General features: G+C 37.2%; 1 protein-coding gene across 1 annotated transcript in view; it reads right to left on the bottom strand.

The window, feature by feature from the left end:
• The window catches only part of Adamtsl1 (ADAMTS like 1), a 363,826-nt gene that overhangs the window by 261,233 nt on the left and 81,130 nt on the right, over positions 1–21,463 (bottom strand). The gene's annotated exons all lie outside the window — the stretch shown is intronic.

Below are 21,463 nucleotides of genomic sequence, written 5' to 3'. Positions count from 1 at the left end.
TATGCCTGGAGCTATTATTCCTGAGTGTATATGTTTGTACAACATGCATGCCTGGATTATGCAGAGGTTCAAAGAGGATATCATATCTGGTACTAGAGTTCCAGAAGGTTGTGAGTTTCCATGTGGGTGCTAGAAATTGAACCCAGGTCCTCTGGAAGAGCATCTAGAGCTCTTAACCACCAAACTATGTCTCTAGCCCCACCTAGACTTTTAAAATTTATTGGCAACTTTTAAAGTTGATTGGCAAGGCAGGTCTTGCTTTTCACTCTATAGTCAAAGCAGATCTACAACTTGTGATCCCTCTGCCTCAGCCTCATGAGTACTAAAATTACTGATGTAGCCATTATACTTACCTAAAACAAATGATAAGTCTTTGTTTTAGTAGCTAGTAGAAAAGAGTTAGAATAACTTTATTTAAAAATATGTGGGGTCATTTGTAACCTGCCTTTCTAGAACTTAGGTTTTCTAGGTTCTAAAATTAACTTAGAGAACAAAGATAGACATTTCTTTCTATGCAATATGCAATTGCTTTAGGCTCAGTTGGTAAGACAGAGAAGAGAGGACACAGATGTTCTCATCAGATGGATGTGTGGCAGTGAGACTTCTCATGCTCTGTATAGAGGCAATAACATCAATCTACTCACAATGTTGCATGAGAAGGTTATGAGCTTAGGCCAAACATTGGCTGACAACAAGAAGATATCTAGTAGCAATTACTTTGAATAATTAATTAGGTTTTGACAACAAAGACTTGGAGAATTAGAACATTCTATTATTTTAAATTTCAAATAATGTTAGCAGAGGCTGATGGGAAACAAAAGCCTCTAAATATCTATTTCATATGGGAAAACTTAAAATATAAAACCATTACTAATAGTGGCTATTGTCTAATGGATGATAACACTCAGAAAGAGAAAATAAAATCTAGCTTTTAAAAAAGGAGAATTGGAGAAATATGGGAGGGAGTTTAAAGAGGTGAGGGTAAAGGGAGATCAATACAGAAGGAGAGGTAGAATAGACAAATAACACTAAGGACATTTGAAAAAGCTTCAAGGAATCATATTACTTTGGATTTACCTGAAACTACGTGTGTGTGTGTGTGTGTGTGTGTGTGTGTGTGTGTGTGTGTGTGTGAATGTGTACACAGCTATGCATATACATGAGTGCATATATGTGTGTGTGTGTGTTTATATATGTATTTGAAATTATATTATGACACTTGGGCTGACAATGCTCTGAACCAGGAACGAGAAAACCTCTTTTGAGTTGTTGGTCAGGATAACCCAAGAGACTCACATAACAGTATAGGCCAATGCTATTACTCTTGGTTACCTCCCAAAGGTAGAAGGTAAAATTCCTATTGCTGAAGACACTATCTCTGACACAGAACTCAGAAGACTCAAGTTGGATCTAACCATACGGGCTTCCTTCCTGAAGTTTAGCTTTCATAGTACCGGAAGGTGCTATGTAAGCTGCCTAGGAAGCAATCATTGTCAGTACTCAGCTTTTACTTCTGTGAATCACAACAATGACCAGCATTACAAGATCTCCCTAAGAATGCAATGGTGGCACTCATGTCTTGGCAGTAACCAAAGGCTGTCTAAATGGATTTAAGGACTGCTTAATGGGGGGGGGTTCATGCATACTAATGGGAACCTAGCCAACTACAATGGTGAGCTTGTAGATCTTAGAGGAGACCCTGCTCCTACTTAAAATTTATTTAAGAATATCTAAGGGTTTATTTAAGAATATTCTAAAATCTATTCACATATGCACTGATAATTATAGCTCCCTTACTCTCCATCCAAGGAACCTCTGTTCGTAATAGATGGAGACCATCACAAAAAACTAGTCAAAATGCAGAGATCAAATGATCACAGGATACCCAGAATTCCAGTGGCTATAGGTACAACACAACTCCTGTACCTGACACTCAGGGACCATCACAATCAGAAAGATTGTAAGAGCCAGAGAACCAGGAAATCTGCTGAAGGTTGTATCTTGTAGAAATGACAAGGAAGCTACAGCCATGATACCTCAACAATATGGCTTCCTAAATAAAAGCTGAATAAGGACAACAACAATACATATTATAAGGTGGAAGAAGAAATCTCACAGGTTCCCACCCATAGATGAAGAATTGCTAATGACTGCTGAAAGAGGGAGAATTAGTCTTTCCTAGAGATGGCCTCTTAAATGGTTACATCATATACAAAGTAGTCAGTCCTGAAATCACATACACTGAAATCACATACACAGGATCAACACTGAGCCAACTTAGCAGGTACAATTATATATTTACACATATGAGTAATAACTATAGTAATAGTAATATTAATAATAAGAGGCCATGCATTTGAGAGGGAGTGATGGGAGACATGTCAAGGACTAGAGAGACAGGACAAATGAGTGGTTGGACGGAAGAAAGGGAGGAAGCGATATACTTAATTGAAACTCTAAACACGAAAGCACAAAGGGAAATAGGACTTTTTGTTTAGGCTGACTTCTGATGAGTCCTAATTTGATTTTCTGTTGTTGTGTGCTAATGCATCTGGACACAAACAACTTGGGGAAGTAAAGGTTTATTCTAGTTTGGAATTGTAGGTCACAGTTCATCACTGGAGGAAGTCAGGGCAAGAACTGAAGAAGGAACCAGTGGAGGAATGCTGCTTCCTGGCTTGATCCCAGGCTTAGAAAGATTTCTTAAACAACACAGATTCATATGCCTACAAATAGCATCATCCACAGTGGGCCGAGCCCCTCCTCATCAACCATCGGTCATGGCAGCTTGCCATGGTCTTAGGTACAGACCAATATGATTTGGGCACTCTTCAATTGAAATTCCCTCTTTCTTCTTGGGTGATTCTAGATTGTGTCAGGTTGACAATAAAATCTAACTAGCACAGATAGGTAAATTTTAATTCATTGTTTTCGGAATGAGATTCTCTATAAGATTTCTGTACTGCCCACCTATGGGACCTATGGAGAAGCTTTCATTAACAATCTTTTATCTTAAATGATCTGTATGTGGTCAGCAATTCTCCCTCTCTACATTATTAATCTGAGAGTTAATTTATTAGGTTCTTGTCATGAAAAATCTCACTATATTCATAGAAGCATTAGAGAACTGTGTTGTTCTACATTTTTTTCTTTTTTTTTTTCAATTTAAATTTGAAACAAGGTTGTTTTATTTGTCAATCCCAGTTCCCTCACCCTTTCATCCTTTCCTATCACCCCCACCAAACCCCAGCCCATCCCCCTTTTTGCTCCACAGGGAGGGTGAGGACTTCCATGGGGAGTCTTCAAAGTCTGTCTTACCTATATTTTATAAAAATGCCTTTTTGAACTTTCCTCTTAGCACTGCTTTTAAAGTGTCCCATAAGTTTGGGTATGTTGTGAATCCCGTTGTAAAGAGGGAGGAATGATGAGCAAAGTGGACAAGACCAGGCTGGGGAAACCCATAGAAACAGCTGACCTGAACAAGAAGGAGCTCATGGACCCCAGATTGACAGACAGCTGGGAAACCAGCATAAGATCGAAAGAGGCCCCCTGAATGTGGGAGTCAGTTAGGAGGCCTGGGCAGTCTATGGGGTCTATGGTAGTGGAACACTATTTATCCCCAGTGTACAAATGGACTTTGGGAGCCCATTCCACATAGAGGGATACTCTCTCAGCCTAGACACATGGGGGGGGGGGCTAGGCCCTGCTCCAAAAGATATGATAGACTTTGATGAACCCCCAAGGAAGGCCTCACCCTCCCTGGGGAGCAGAAGGGGGATGGGATGGGAGATCAATGGGGAACCTGGGAGGATGGGAAGGAGAGGGAACTGGGAGTGATATGTAAAGTAAGATTGTTTCTAATTTAAATTTAAAAAAAAATGCCTTCTTGACTTTTCAGTCATTCTAGTGGTTCTGCCACCCAGTGAGTCAGACTCTGTTATTTGGGGGAGTGTAAATTCTTACTAGGCAAGGTAGGATACAGATAATTAAACATTTATTTGGAATAAACAGGAAATGGCTCAAAACACAATGTAAAATCTTAAAAAGACATTTTATTGTTAGTATTATATTTGTTGTTGTGAATGAAATACAGTAATAAGAGAAAGTACAATTTATATAAAATACAATCTATACATAAATACCTATCACAGACCATTGTCAGGAAAGGTTCACACCTTTTGAAGTCATGTGTCACCATGCTTCAGGCTCATTAGCTTCTTAAGTGCTATGATACAGTTTAATTTAAAAAAGAACAAAAATGAGTGAATGCATGGTAAATGTGCATATTGTATATTACATTTGCTTTTCTATTGCAAGAAATCCAAATGGCACACTCTGCAAAACTATGCTATGAAGTACAAGATGGTAAATTCTTTCAAACCATAGCAGGTAACAGAAACTATACACCATGGTTCTAACACCAGTTTGTTTCATATCCTATGTTCCAAGAAAAAAGGACAGATCAGTTGGTTTAATGTGGGCTCTTTGTAGATCAGTGTTCTAAAGTTAACATTACCTTCTGTCTGCTTTACAAATTCTACCAACATTTGCTTAAATCTAGTTTGTTACCTTCTGCCCTGAAACAACTCATGCTAACTTCAGTCTAAGCTCCTCACAGTTGCTTTCCTAAATCTCTCTGTTGGGCCTCTTAAAGTCTCTCTGAAGCTGCTACTTCCCCATGTCAGCAGGTTGAGTAAACTCAGCTTTATGTGGTCCACAAGTTCTTCTGGGGCCATTAATAAGGTCAATTATGAATTAATAAACTGATAATCTAATTAATAAAGTTTAAATCAAGTATTTTCTTTTCTATGACACCTGTCATCCCAGCATCCACTTGGTTACAGAAGCACTAAGTAGACTCAATGACAGGACATAAGGGAATTGCTTCGGATAGTCCAGAACCCCTCTTGTAATTATCTTTGCTTCTTTGTTCTATGACACAAGTGAACAAAATAGAGGAGAATTCCAAGGTCAGAGTTAATCATCTTTGCCAGGTGAGCAGATTGACAAATAATTAAGAGATGTCAGAGTATGAACCAGAGATAATTTTCTGCATTTTTCCAGGTCCATGAATAGTGTCAATTGCATTCATAAATGGAAATGTTACCTCATCTCAGTAAAGACATGAAACTCCTACAGATGTTTTAGTTCCTTCTTCTGGAAAAACCGTGTTCATGTGTTTCCTAAGGTGTTTAAGATTTGAAATGGTAAAAATGAAAATGAGTGAAAAACAAAGTTAAAATGTTTTCTATGATAAAACTAGTGAACACATTCAGACATATAAGAAAACAAGATCCAAAGGAATTTTCACTTATATATGTAATGTTTCAAGAATACCCTTGATACATTTCATGATTCTTTCTATAACTGTAAACATACCCCCGAGAGTAATAATGCACATAAACACTTTTATACAACTTTATCACCTTTGTTTTGTTCCAATAAAAAAAATTTGTAGAGTTGCAAGGATGTATTTGGTAAAAGTCACAGATTATGCTTGAAACCTGGAGTTTGGAGCAGGAAACTGAACTTCAGGCTTCTGAATGTTTGAGTTTATTTGTATTTGATAAAAGGCAACTTCCTGTTTTAAGAAAATTACTGGAGAGGAATTATTAAACAGGTTCTAAAAGCTCCTTGGAAAGCTAGTAGCTCTTAGAAAATTATATGCTGATGATTTAATTGTAAATTATTCAGAAACATATGAATCAAATTTCTCTTGAAGTACACATACTCAAGAAAAGAAGAACTTGGCAAAGGATTCTTTGAAACAACAACTTCTCAGGTGTCACTCAGGATATTCATTGACTACTACTCAGAGGAAGCTCAGAGAAAGTTCCTGTGGCCTCTAATCCCACAAGTGTCCTAAGAAACATCATAATCAACAATAACAACACACCAATAATAAATTTTATCCTGTAGAAGGCTGCCATGCACAGAGGTTTTAGCTTTTTAATTAAAATTTATTCTCTCAAACAAGTATACTTCCCAGACCTCTCCCAAGTCAGATCCAGACACCAGTCTTCTACACACCCTATACCACTGTGACCATTTCCTAGGTGTCACTTTTGGGAAACCAGTTTTCTAAGCCAGACGGTGGTTTTCCTTTACAAATAAGGAACGCAGAAGGGACAGAACCCACATAGCACCCTTAACATATTAAAGGTAGAAATAACAGCCTCTCAGTGAGATATTTAAAATAAAATAAAAGATTTATATATAATGTAACATGGGAGACAGAACCACAGGAAAGTCAGTGATGGTACCAAATACATTCTACTCTTTACCAAAATAACCTGACAACAGCAATGTGGGAAAGATGAAGTGGATGGTGGCTCCTCTCCTTCCTGTCCTGCTCTGTCCCCAGAAACACGACCAAAGTAGAAATGGAGCAAAGAGAAAGGAGAAAGTCTCTGGATGCTGAACTCTAACACACCTGTAGACTGGAGCCCTATCTCAAGGTCCAGGATTAGGAGCTCCCTGTATCTGTGAAAATGTTTCTTAATTTTGTAACAGATGATCCTGAAAATTACTGTAGTTAGGTATTCCCTATAAGGATTATTTCTCTTCAGTATTTAAGTACTTAATCCTGACCATGTCAGAACTGTGTTCTTTAACAACACAAAAATACAATATGACCTTTTATTTGCTCCCATAATAATTCTGACAGCCCGTGGGTTTCTGCCATTGTCGAGTTAATCAACTAGTCTGTGGGAAAGATAGGATGGATCCCAGATGTCCCTTGATATTCATTCATGGATCAGATTACAATGTGGGACAGAAGAGTGTCAGCCTTCAGAGCTTATTCATTGATTGTGTCTTAGCAGCTAAGGTGATGCTTATGAAATGACTTAACATGGATTTTTAAAAATACACAGATTTGGGGTCAGTAAAAATATTTTCTCATTTTCAATTTATTTATTTAATCAGGTGTGCATCACCATGTCTGGCTTTTATTTCCATTCATTTTATAGAACACATTATCTTCTTGATGGTCAGTCCTCTGCTTTAACCTGATTTTAAGTTTTCAGCTTATTCATTTAGCTTCCTATGTGAACGTGATGGTATAAGTATTCTGGCACTATTTTTTAAAGATTTTTTATTTTAAGTGCGTTGATGTTTTGCTTACACGTATGTTCAGCACATGCGTGTCTGGCATCGGTGGAGTCCAGAAGAGGGTATCTGATTCCCTGGAACTATACTTACAGATGATTGTGAGCCACCATGTGGTTGCTAGGAATCAAACCCTAGTCCTCTGGAAGAGCAGCAAGGGCTCTTAAACTGCTGAGCTATCTCTCCAGTACTTGTAGTCATGTTAACAACTGATAGGATCATGAAAAGGCTGGAAATCACATTTCCATGGTCATATACTATAGTCACTGAACACCCATTTCCCTCTGCTACCACTGTTCTTCTAAAGTTCATGTGGTCCTAATCACTTGTCCTACACAAAAGTTACTATGAAAGAAAACCAAATTACAGTTGTTAAGTAAGGTGTATACTCTATCCTCCAATACAGGGTCACCTCTTAAAGACAGAAGTAGAGATATTTATCAGATACTTGACAAATGTAGAAAGCATATCAGTTCTAACTTTTCCTTTTAAAATATTAGGGCCCCTTACATTATTGATGTTAAAGCAGGAAAAGATAGCCACAAAACCTTCCTTTACAGATGACTTGACGGAGGATCTGGGACACACTGAAGTGTCCACTACCTTAGCATGCTAAGTAGGAGCTGCACTGCCTTTCCCATGTCATTTGCTTCCATTTAATTATTTGGCTTTCTGTTTTCTGCATTGAAAGTTAGGATGAAGTAACCAAACAGTAAATATCCACTGATATGATCAAATTGACTGTGATATTTGGTTCTTAGCAGGATAATCCATGTTTCAGTTCCCATTTTCAAATTGGGCCACTTTTCTTTAATTCCACATACATACAACTGCTTATATAACACCTGGATATCTAAGACATTACAAGCCCATTGTTCTATTCCAAACCCAAGACTTCCCTAGAGTGCCACCAAATTTGACCTTCCTTCACCATAGCCCTCTCTAGTCAATGGCAAAGCTAATGCCATCCTTTTCAGGCCCCCAAACCTTAAAACTATGGTGTTCAAGCTTAAGCATGTATTAAAATAGAAGTCTTATTAAACAAAATGACAACAACCCCTTCCTCCAGAGTTTCCAACTCAGTAGACTTCTGATGAGGTGTGGGACTCTGCACGTCAGGAAGTTCCCAGGTGATGTTGATGTTGCTGCTCTAGTAGTACCCATGTGAAAACCAAAGCATTGATTCTACTTCAGAATTGCCTTGAATGTGTCTACAACTGAGGCTGAGCTATCGTATCTCATGTGAATCCTGCAAAGGGTTCCCTCTTCCTCTGTTCTTCTGAACACTTGGGCCAATGAAGCAGAATGATCTTATTAAAGTACTAAATACATAGATCATGTATTTAGTACTCAGGAGCCTCAACTCAGGAGCTGACTCCCTACTCAGATCAAAAGTCAACTCTTTGACTCAGGAGGAAAGGTTGGCTCCATTGTCTCCTTGGCCTAAGAATTTCCACAGTCCTTCTTCATGTGGGTATGGTCCCATTGGATCCCTTCAGACCTCATGAACCCATGAACTCTTTCTCCAGGACACATGCTGCTTCTACTATCTAGAATTTCTTTTGTCTGTATTCTAAGGAACTAATTACTTCAACTTATCAAGCTTTAACTCAAACACCACCTTTTCAATGATGCCTATTCTGCCCACTCTACATAAAACTGCACCCCATTCCCACTACTAATCCCTCATCCTGCTTAGTTTTTCATTTCTTCAGTATCTTTCAGTCATCTTTGAGTGCACTATTTGCTGTGGAATAATCTTTTTATACACTGTGAAGGTGTGCTATTCTGATTGATTTAATAAAAAGCTGAATGGCCAATAGCTAAGTAGGATTTTCAGGCACACAGGATGCTGGGAAGAAGGGCGGGGTCGCAGCCAGGCATAGAGGAAGCAGGAGAGCAGCATGAGCAGTACAGAGTAAAGGGAACAAATCCATGAGGTGGGAAGAAAATGAACAGAAATGGGTTAATTTAAGTTTTAAGAGCTAGCTAAAACATGCCTAAACTGTCAGATGAGCTTTCATAATCAATAGTCTCCATGTGATTATTTGGGAGCTGGCAGGTGGGACATAAAAGTGTGACTACAAATGGCCCCCAACATGAGGCCATATATCCATAGAAGACTTGAAAAATGGAGCCAAATGCAGCTTCTTAGTCTCATGTCCCTCATGAGAACCACAGTATAGAGGCATGTCTCATTGCCACAACCTGAAGGCTTGAACCGCCAGCTCACCATGAGCTAAGCTGACCAGTGGATTAAGACTTTTGCTCAGGCAGACAGAAAAGGTTACAGATATACAATGGAACAGGTTCAGATTAAGAACAAAAATCAAAAAAAAAAAAAAAAAAAGAAAACAAAACAAAACAAAAACAAAGCTCTAAACAGGTTGCAATGTTCCTACTCTTGTCTAAAGTATTATACTTATGGAGCTAATTTAACAGTATACATTTCTAGTCATTGAAGTTTATTATAAACTGTTTAGGATAATAATGCAATACAGATTATTAGTTAGTCACTGATAAAAATCAAACTCGCCATCATGTTAGGTATGTTTTCAAGATCAAACAAATTTTAGATAGTCTTCTGACACTTCAAAGACCTACAGAATATGACATTTAAAATATTTTGTTAACATAGGGCTTTTCATGACAATGAGACATGTCTACTCTGGCAGTACCAATTTACTTCTGAGAAGATGATGGACACTGAAGAAATTCCATATGGAGTTTGTTTTTGATGTGGCAAAACTAGCTTTTGGGCAAGAAACTGCTCTTGTCTTGTTTGCTGACAGTATGCTGTGCAAACTGGACAAGTAGGAAACAAAAGAAAAAGACTGTGAATTTTGCCAGGATAAGGTGGGACAGTCATTCAAAATTCCTGCTTCATAGAAATGTCTGCCAAACCATTCTACAAGATACATGGGAAAGTGACTGCTGAATTTTGCCAAGAGTAGATGGGACAGTCTTTCAAAATTCCTGCTTTATAGACAAAATTACTGCTTCATAGAATATGAATGCCCCAACATTGCAGAGGAATCGTGGGTGATGGTGCAGGCAGCCAGATGTCTGTCACTTCTATAGGTTTGGAAGTGGCTTGCTCTGTAATTTCTGTTTTTCAGGTAATATATCTTTCTGAAGTCTTTGATGAATATGAAGACTAGATAGTCACAGTTATACTTCTCATTAGTTATGATAGAAGGTAAATTAGGTACAGAGCTTTGGACTCATCAATAATGGAATAAATAATGGAAAATTTTTTTCATCAAATATGCCAAATACAAATAGATTAGACATTGTAAATGTAATTCTAACCTGATAATTCTTATTATTTATAGATTTATTATGTCAGAGTTAAAACAGTTCCTTTTTATTTTTAGAAAAAGGGGGGAATGTGAAATAATCTTTTTGTATACCGTGAATATGTATCACTCAAATTGGTTTAATAAAAAGTTGAATGGCTGATAGCTTGGCAGGATTTTCAGGGCAGAGAGAACTGGAAAGAAGAAAGGCAAAGTTGCAAGGAGATGCCAGGACTTAAGTACTAAGTAAAAGTAATAAAGCCACAAGGCATAAAGCAAATTAAGAGAAATGGTTAAATTTTAAGAGCTAGCTAAAAATAAGGCTAAGTGGTCGGCTACGCTTTCATAATTAATAAGAAGTCTCTGTGTGGTTATTTGGGGGCTGGCAGGCAGTATAGAAAAGTCTGCCTACAACTATTTGCTTTACTTATTTATTATGTTTAGTTTTTATTGTCTGTTTCTAGCTAACAAAATTGACTTTGTAGAAGGACAGGGCCATATATTTGTTGACAGACTGAAAAGCACATTGAGAAATGGGAGAGATGCCATCCCTTTAACAGAGATTCCAATTCTATTTCTTAAAATTTTCAGGAATTTAATCTTGGTTTCCTCACTGTCAGAATGTTTAATTATTCCTTAAAAACAAATTAAAGCCGTAAGAATACTCACACATTTTAGACACTAGGGAATTTGAATAGGTAGTCTTGCCTACTTTCTGAATAGGCAGATTGATATTTTCTCCCATGCAAACAAATTTAATGAGTAATATTAAGAAACATAAAATGTGCTGAAATCATTATTTAAAAAATAGCCAGCCATTTGTAAACTTTATTAAACACTTAAGTGTTACATGCATGAACCATAAAAAATGTTAATGTTGAAGTAACAAGCTTTCTCCCCCCACCCCAATTTTGGCCACCTGCTTATACTAACATCAACATTATCATCAAGAGCATTTATTTGTGCAAGGCTGCTCCCTGCTATGTAAAGTGACATTAAACAGACACAGTCCCTGCCCTGTCTAGACAGTCTGCATGGATACAATTCTATTATATTTCAAGAACATAATATTTAAATTTCTAACATATCACTATGAGTGCAAAGCACAGAAGATGGGGTTGTGTTTGGAAGGGAGGGGGTGCCATAGGAAGCAAAGACCATTTGTGACTCATTCCCCTTGTTTCTCAAAGGCAACAGACACTTTTCTAAGTCAGTGTTGAAAGTTTGGGACACCATGTTTTCATGTATTAGATACAGTTAAAAGGCACTTGTTTTTTGTTCTTTTTCTCCTGGTAAAAACGGTTTACAGATTTTGTCTGCAGGTCTCCCTCCACTCTCAAAACTTTTAGGAAATGGCAGATTCCAGGGAAAAAGGTGTTCTTGAAAATGAATCATTAACCATTTTATTGCCTAACTGTGACTCAGGCTTATGTTCAGTTAAATATTGTTGCAATGTTGTGATCGTTAAAAGTGATGTGGAACTCTGGTTTATCCCAGCTTTGGGTGTACCCTATTGTGTGCTCAGACTAGTCACTAGAGTCTAGTAGATGACAGCCATGGTATACTGAGTAACTTCAACACATGTTCATTGAGGTCCACACACTGAACATGCAGTTCATGACCACAGGGACTCAGCTGCCCCACCCAACTTGATTTGCTACACTGTGTTATCTGGAAACAAATGGTTTGCTTGGCCAGTGTTTAATGTCTTCAGACCTCTGAGGGCTGGTCTAACTGAAAATATTGAAAACATTTAGCTTTAAAAGTTCACTTTTCCCCTTCTTTTGGATAGTTTTTTTTCATTTGAGTGCTTTTATTTTTTTTCTCCTTTGAACAATGCAGACTTTTGGAATCCAATTCCCTAGAGGTATTTGTAAGACTGGTTATAGTTTGTCATGTTAGACTCTTAAATTCTCTCAATTTTGAAAATATTCATTCCTTCAGGCTTTTTTATTATTATTTTTAGTTTCTTTCTTTGAAACTGCTCCAATTTAGCAGTATCTTTTCTTAAATCAGCATTTCTGACTTTTTATTATTTTTTACTACGGTCTGAAGTAAATGTTCTCCATTCCTTCCACCAAAATTAGCATATTTGGCGAGGTAATTTGTAAGACATTTTGTAATAGGGCACACCATTTGATTTTATAAGTACACAATTATACAATGTTATGTTCTCGGACTGCATTGAACAAAATAGTTGTGGCAGAGATTCAGGTTGGGGAAGGCAAGCAGAAAGAGACATATTTGCTAACTAATACTTAAACTTTGGATACTTCTGGTTCTTGATGTTTATTTACAAGTGGGAAAGGATGAGCTTGATGGATGACAAAGGCACAAACATGAGAACTGAAGCTTCTCTGGAACAAGCTTTTTTTTTTTATGCCAGACTCTTAAAAGAGGAAAAGACATGGTCAATCCTAGTGCAAAGACAGATGCTAGAGGTCAATAGCTATGCTTAATTTACCTCTTATTGTATTTTTAACATATAGAATTGTGGACTTTAGAAGGAACAAATAAATTAAATTATTTGAAATGTAAGACCAAAAAAAAAATCAAAAAACCAAAACAAGGATAAATGTCATGCAGACAAGTAGAAGACTCCAGCAACAGCTCCTTCCCAGCCTCCCACAAACTGCCTGTTTCTCCTTTTGGCTGCTCCTGAACCCTCATGGTGCAGTCTATTTTCCTGCTATATTATCTAATCTCTGCTGCTCTTTTGGAGAGATGAAATATGCAATGGGTCATCATAAATGACCTGAAATAACCTTGGGTACTCCTGTGGTGACATTTGTGCAGCATCTAATTTTATGTTAACGTGGGTAAGGTTCTGTACACTCACATAGGACTTCCAGGTGTATCACTTTTAACACTAGATCAATTTACTGAAGAATGATGCTAGGACTGGAGACTCTCAGCTGTGAGGAGGCTGCAGGACCACAAAGAAAGCTACTTATTCTTTAACCAGAGAATGGGAGAGTCTCTTCTCACCCAGGGTCTACTATAACCCTGACCACTAATATGATCCTATGCATGAGGGATGGCGAGCACTTGAATGTGTTGTGCTTTTTTCTAGTGAGGAAACAGAACTCTCAGATGGAGGATCACAGGATACCAGCAGAGATTAGTTGAGACTTTCTTACAGAAATCAGGATGAGGCCAAGCTGGGTTATTGTGGACCAAGTGAGAGAAAATTGAATGTAACTTCTCTCCATTCCTTCCTTAATCTATTTCTACCTTCCAAGTTGGTCAGGATTCCCACTGCAAACACAATCATTTAAGGTTAATGCCATGTAAAATAATTTTGTGGCAGAAGTTTCTGGAAGCTTCATTATAGACATGGTGACAGTACTTTGCCAAATTCATATATATATATATATATACATATATATATATATATATATATATATATATATATATGACCTATATCTCACTGCCTCCAAAATGACTTTATTTTGTTGTTTAAATACAAATTTAATTAAAGCAACTTATATGAATGTCTTAACATATGAATATAATCAAACAATACTAAGTGCCAAATTGACTGGGTTATAAGTTTAATGGATGACAACACTCAATTTCGTTCCTATGTGCTCATGGTTCTTAGTTTGTTGATCTTGGAGCATGGACATGTTTTAAGAAACTAAGTAGAATCATAAGAATGTATTTCCTAACATCCAAACCTCAGCATCTCTTTGTTGGCCTTTGAAGCTTAAGGCACAGGTCCTAGACGCCAGCCTCATCTTGGACCATTCTGCTCCAGGGTTCGTTTTCTTCCCCCTCCCCCGACACCCCCCAACACCCCCCCCCCCGTGAAAGACCTGTTTCCTTTTTTCTAGGTTGTGTTTGGGAAAAGGTAAAGAGGAAAGCAAACTGATTAATCATACATGGAGTGAGTGAGGTCCGCTTAATCATGGTCAACAACTATTAATAGCTTGCACATGTTCAAAACCCACAGAGACATTTAGTAAGTACCAGAAGCACCAGGCTATAGTAACCAGCCCGTGCAGACAATGACAATCCTTGTCTTTATTAAGCTTACAGATTGAAGTAGGAAGACAAAAGTTGAGATCAATAATCACAGCTTCAATTTAGTGATAGAATTGCAGGCAAGATAGGAGACAACCTCAATATAGGAGAATTCTTGTAGGGTACAGGCTACTACCCTTCCTATTTAGTCTCCTCATTAGGCTCGATGTGGTAGCAAAGGAAAATAAATGTTGAAACTCTTTTATTCTGCAAGCCTTCTGTGTTCCTTCCAGATCCTGAGACTTGAGCTGCCTCTCTGTTTCCTCCTTCTTACATGGTATCCAAGGCAGCAATTACCTCTGTAAATGTCTCTATATATTTGCCTTTTTCCTTTCTACTTTCCTTCTTTCTTCTCACCAATTAGCTAACACTTTACACTGAGGCATTTGCCTTTACCTTGATGCTTTGCAGACAAGATCAAAGATGTCTTCTCCTGGTCACCCAGTTGACCCTTTCAATATATATTTGTCACATCTGGTCTTTTCTGACAACTTCCTATCTACAGTCCATGGAAAGAATCCTATAGCACCTGCTTTGTATCTTACATTTGCACCCAGCATATTCTGGGCTTTTTTATCTCTTCCAGAAATAATGAAATCACTATGCAACATCCCAAGGTTTTCCTATAATCTTGGCACAAAATGGATACTAATTAACATCTATCCAAGAACAGATAAAGAGACTTAATTTGTGTCAGAATTTGTCAGACTAGCTACTCCAAAGAAGCTTTCAACTATACACAACCTAAAAAATGCTAGGTTTAAGTTCATGGACTATGAGTTACAGAAATCAGTCAGGGTCTCATAATGCAGACTCTTAAGTAGGACTTCTAGGGAAATAATAAGCTTGGGAAGAAAAAGATGCTTAGCTCTTCTACAAGGAGGAGCCAAACTTTGGACAAGCTGCCAGGGCACTGGGGGAGATGTCCATAAGGAGTTGGATCTCCTATGAACAGACTGTTTCCAGGTAAGTGAAATCCTAAATGACAGTAAAATGGCTGGCACAAACCATTATACATTTGTTACGTGAAAGTGAGCTCTAATATCAGCTAGTCTTTGGGTGGTAATGATGCAGACTCATCAGCTGCAATAACTGTATAACTGAAGTGTAACAAGCAGGCAGTGAGGAAGCTGTGCAAGGTGGTAAAGGCATTTATGGAGATCTCTACTAATTCCTGATCAATTTACAATTCTAAGAACTTAAGTGTTTTGTTGTTGTTGAAAATGGGCTGGTGGAGGCTTAATGGTTGATCTCTTTCTTACACACACACACACACACACACACACACACACACGCTGATACAAACAAGCTATTGAAACTGACATCAATAATCAGAAGAGGAAATGTATCTACAGTAAATTTCAGTAACAATTCTTAAAATAACTTGGAATTAAAATATCCCATCAGTGATCAGATGCTGGACTATTCCACCATGACTTTGATTTTTCTTTTTTTTTGAGTTCTTATTCTTTATTATTATCATTATTATTTTACATGTTGACTCGAGTTCCCTCTCCCTCCCCCTCCCTCCCTCCCTCCTACCCTCTCTGTCCCCTCACATGCACCCTGACCACCCTCCCCTCCCATCCCCCCACCCACATTCCACATGTAGGGCAAAGCCATTTAGGTGGGGTCATGTAACTCTGTCAAGTCATTTGAAGTAGGGACTAGGACTTCTCTCCTGTCTCTAGGTTAAGGGAGTATCCCTCCATGGGGGATGTATCTGTAAGGTCCTTTTGTGCACCAGGAACACATCCTGGTTCCACTGTCTGAGGTCCCTTAGACTGCTCAGGCCTTCTGGCTGAGACCCATGTTCAGGGGGTCTGAGTCAGTCCCATGCTGGATTCCTAGCTATCAGTCTGAGGGCCCGTTAGCTTCTCCTTGTTCAGGTCAGCTGTCTCTATGTGTTTCTGCAACCTGGTCTTGTCCTCTCCACCTGCATCTGGATTCTAGTTGGACTCAGTGTTTAGTTATGGGTGTTTGCTTCTATTTCCAACAGGTACTAGATGAGGGCTCCATGATCCATCATGATTTTGTAAGTCTTTAATGTAGCGCAGATTACACTCATTGAGATTTAGGGAGTAATTCTACCCCCTCATGAGTCCCATTCTAGATTTCTGGCATCTATCCTCTCTCATTGTCAAGTAGATATGCATAGACAAAAAGTGGAAGCTTGGATATTTATGTGAGAGAAAGCAGACAGTATTTATCTTTCTGAGCCTGAATTACTTTATTTAATATTTTCAGTTCTATTTGGTTTCCTGAAAATTGTGCACTTGCCTTTTCTTTGCAGCAGAATAAAATTGTGCGTGTATTATGTTTTTATTATCCTTTAATTGACACCTAGGCTTATTCCAATTCCTCACTGATGTGAACAGAGCAGCAATAAACACAGATGAGCTAGTATCTTTGCTGTAGGGTATACATTCCTATAGGTATGTGCCCAGCAGTGGTATAGCTGGCTCATATGGAAGATCTATTTTTAGCTTTTTTGAGAAGCTTCCACACTAATTTCCACACAGCAATGGCTGCACATGCTTACACAATGCCAACATTGAATGGGCTCCACTTCTCCACACCTTTCCCAGAACTTTCTATCATTTGTTTTCTTGATGAAATCCACTCTGACAGGGCTGAGATAGAAATCTTCAGAGTAGCTTTAATTTGCATCTCCACGATGGCTAAGGATATTGAATACTCTAAAACTATTTAATGCCCATGTATGTTTCTTCTGTTAAGGTTTCTCTGTTCAGCTCCTTAGTTCATATTGCTTATTGGGTTATTTGTGTTCTCATTTAGTTCTTGCTATATTACAGATATCATTCCTCTGTTAGCTGTAGAGAGGGTAAAGATTCTCCCATTTGTAAGCTGTCTCTTTGCTTGTTTAATTGCTTCTTTTACCATACAAAGCTTTCTAATTTCATGAGGTCCCATTTGGCAATAATTGGCCTTATTTCCTGAGTGTCTAGTGTCATATTCAGAAAGTCCTTATCTGTACCTGTATCTTGAAGCATCTTCTCTACTCTTTCCGATAGCAATGTTCTGAGTTTTGGCTCTTGCCCTAAAGCCTCTGATACATTTGGAATTGATTTTTGAGTAAAATGTGAGATGAGGCTCTGCATGTGGATATCCCTTCTACATGTGGATATCCAGTTTTTGCAGCACCATTTGTTGACGAGGCTGGCTATTCCTCAACAAGGATTTCAGGAATTACTCTGGAGGTCCGTGTCTGCCTTGTCTACCCTGTCCCCTTGGTCTGTATGTCTGTTTTTGTGCCTGTTTTTATTACTGTGTCTCTGTATAACTAGAAATCAGGTAGGATGACACAACCAGCATTATTGTTTTTGCTCAGGGTTGCTTGGCAAAACAAAGTCTTTTGGGGTTTGTTTTTCTATGTCTGTGGAAAATGGTATTTTTATTTTGATAAGGATCGTATTGAATCTGTAGATTACTTTTTACTAAAATAGCCATTTTCACAATATTGATCCTTTCAATCCATGAACACTGGGAAAAGGAGGTCTTTCCATCTCCTAATGTCTTCTTCAATTTGTGCCTTTAGGGTTTTATAGTATTTATTACTTAAGTCATTTACTTTTTTGGTTCATGCCAAGGTATTTCTGAGGCAATTTTGAATGGAATTGTTTATCTGGTTCCTTCCTCATTGTGTTTATGATTGGTGTGTAGAAAGACTTTAGAATTTGTGGTTTTGTTTGTTTGTTTTAATCCTGCCTCTCCTCTGAAAGTATTAATTAGTTCTAAGAGTTTTCTGAAATAGTCTTTAAGGACTCATATATTGAATCATATTATCTGCAAGTAAGTATAGTGTGACTTCTGCCTTCCCTATTTGTATACATGTTCTCTACTGCTTTGTCTCATTGCTCTAAGTTAGTCTTCTAGCACTACACTGAATAAAACTGGAGTGATCACATTTGTCTTGTAGTCGAAGCACTTTATATTTTCTCCACTTAATATAATTTGGTTATAAGTTTGTCATATATAGCTTTTATCATGTTATGCTCCTTCTATTTCAAGTTTTCTGAGTATTATTATGTACAGGTGCTAGATTTTATAAAATTTAACTTTTCTTTCCTGCATCTATTAAATTGAGCATTTAAATGGGATTTTGTTCAGTGGTAGGATATTTGATTGAAGAATGATCATGTAGTTTATGACCAGGGGTCAATTTAATTGATTTAGTGTATTGAACCCTCCTTGCATCTGTGGAATAAAGCCTAGTTGATCAAAATGAGTGATTTTTTTTTAAAAAAAAATGTTTTCTTGAGTTTTGTTTGCAAATAACTTTGTTAATAAATCTTTCATCTATGTTAATTAAGGAGATTGGTTTAGAATTTTCTTTTGTTTTTGGTTATGTCTTTATCTGGTTTTTATATCCAGATAAAGAGGGGTTGGTATTGTTCTTTCCTATTACTATTATTATGGGTTTTGGAGACAGGGTTTCTTGTATTGCATTGGAACCTATCCTGGAACTCACTCTGTAGACCAAGCTGGCTTGAACTGACAGAGATCTACCTGGCTCTGCCTCCTGAGTGATGGGATTAAAGACGTGCACCATCAATGCCTGGCATGCTTTCTTTTCTTATGGTGTGAGAAGCATTTGTTTTGCTTCTTTCAACATCTGGTAAAATTTAGCAATAAATTCTTATTGGCTTGGACTTCTTTTTGCACAGGAGTTTTTTTTTCTATTACTATTACTGTTTCAACTGTTGTTGCCATAGACCTACTAAGACTATCTCATCTTGGTTTAACTTTTGTATGTCACACAGATCCAGAAACTCATCAATTTCTCATCTGTTTTGTAAGGTCTGCCCTTATGAGTTGCTGAGTTTCATCAGTATCTGTCATGTTGACTCCCCTTTCATCTCTCATCTCTCTTTTTCTTTTGGTTAGTTTGGATAAGGGTTTATCAATCTAATTTATCTTTCCTATGAACCATCTCTTTAATTGATTTTTTAAAAAAAAAATTCATTTCTTTAATTTACTCTCTTTTAAATGATTTCCTTCTATTTACTGATTTTTTGGTTTAGCCCGTTCCCATTTATCCACCATATAACATTAAGTTATTTATTAGTAATCTGACTAGCTTCCTTTTGTAGGCACTTAGAATTTTCAACTTCTCTCTTGGGGGCTGCTTTCATTGTATCGTATGGTTTGAATATATTGTATTTTATGTAAAATTCTTGATTTTTTTCTGATGACTCATTCATCATTCAGTACTGTCTTACTTAATGTTCATGAGTTCATAAATATTTTATAGAGTGTCTTATTGGTGATGTGTTATTTTAGTTCATTGTTATCAGACAGACTAAGAGGAATCATTTCAATATTAATATACTTATTAATACTTGATTTATGTACTAACATATAATTATTTTAGAGACTGTTCAGTGGGTGCTTAGAAAAATGTATATTTTGCAGTGTTTGGATCTCTGTTAAATTCATTTGATCAATGATTTCATATTTTTAAATGTTTTACTTTTAACTGTTATTTGTTTATTTAACAATGTCATTGATCTATGATGCCATTTATTTATTTTTCTTTCTGTTTATTTTTTGCCTGAATTACCTGCCAATGGATGATAGTATGAAATTGAAGTCACCTGCTCTTATTTTTTAGGGCTTAAACTCTGGATTTACCTCTAGTATTATTTGCTTTACAAAGTTAAGTGTAGCCTTGTGTATATATATATATATTTAGAACTGTAATGAGATTTTGATGGATTATTGCCTTAAGCCACTCCTGACCAGTTGTCCTTCAAAGTCCTTAACAGCAGCACTTGTGGATGTTTGGGACATATTTAACTCATTGTGGACACTGATGATTTACTTTAAAATGGTGTTGGGTTGCAATAACAACCAAAGGACTAAGCAGAATTCAATTTATGAAAATGAAACAAATGTTTTTAAAAACTCGATAGGTAGAACAACAAATAGAAACACAAAACAAATTGTTTAATGAAAGGAAATATCCAAAAGGTCACATAAAATTCAAGCAGAGGGATGAAGATATATATATATATATATATATATATATATATGTGTGTGTGTGTGTGTGTGTGTGTGTGTGTGTGTGTGTATATCAGCACGGATATATATATATATACATATATATATATATATATATATATATATATATATATATATGAACAAACCTGGAAATGTTGATTATGTAGGGAGAAAATTTCTCAGCATTAGCACTCTGTTAAAGTAAAATAATATAAAAGACCCATTTCCACACAGATCATAGTTAGCCACAAGATGCCAATGAGGAATAAAAGAAACCAGGAAGAAAAAAATAGAGAAAAAGCAGAACAAAGATCACTTTACTACCAGCAGATAAAGAGTGGAAATCAGTGCACAAACATCTTTATAGCACTGGGCAAAGGTAAGTGTTAACACTCTACTTGTCTTTACTTGTGGCTAAAGAATGAACTCAAGTTTTCATGCTTGGGTGACAAACATTTTACTGACAAGCATCCTCCAAATCCTTCACTATGTTTAATATACTTATGTATGGAAGCTTATCCCTCCCTTGACATCAGAGAATGCATGTTCTTTCAGAGCATATGCAGATGCATAAAGCAGAATCTTGGCACTTAAGTTTAGAAATAGGATGGAAAGACTATTAAAAATAATGATGTGATTGTTAGAGGTTAATAAATATAAAGTTAAGCTCTCATACATGTACAAGTTACAGAATGGGTGTAGTGAGATATCCACCCACCGGCACCTGTTGCACTGACCACAATCATTGGGGAGTGGGGATAGGTGCAGGTGTGGCCAAGGGAGACTAGGTCTAGGGTCCTGAACCCCAGCGTTCTCTCTTGCTTCCTGGTCAGAGACAGAGAGCATCCAGAGGCATCCTTGGGACAGGAACCTGCGGGCAGACATCTGTTTCTGGTGTAAGTGATTTCTCTCCTAATTAACATACTATCGTTTCTGAGATTCTTATTTATCCCTATGATAAACAGGTTTGCAAATAATTTATACCCTGGGGAAAATATAGAATT

The sequence above is a fragment of the Phodopus roborovskii genome, unplaced genomic scaffold (genome assembly GCF_943737965.1).
Source record: "Phodopus roborovskii unplaced genomic scaffold, PHOROB, whole genome shotgun sequence".
Lineage (NCBI taxonomy): Eukaryota > Metazoa > Chordata > Mammalia > Rodentia > Cricetidae > Phodopus > Phodopus roborovskii.
The sequence above is the reverse complement of the archived record's forward strand: the minus strand, read 5'-3'. Positions and strand labels throughout refer to the sequence as shown.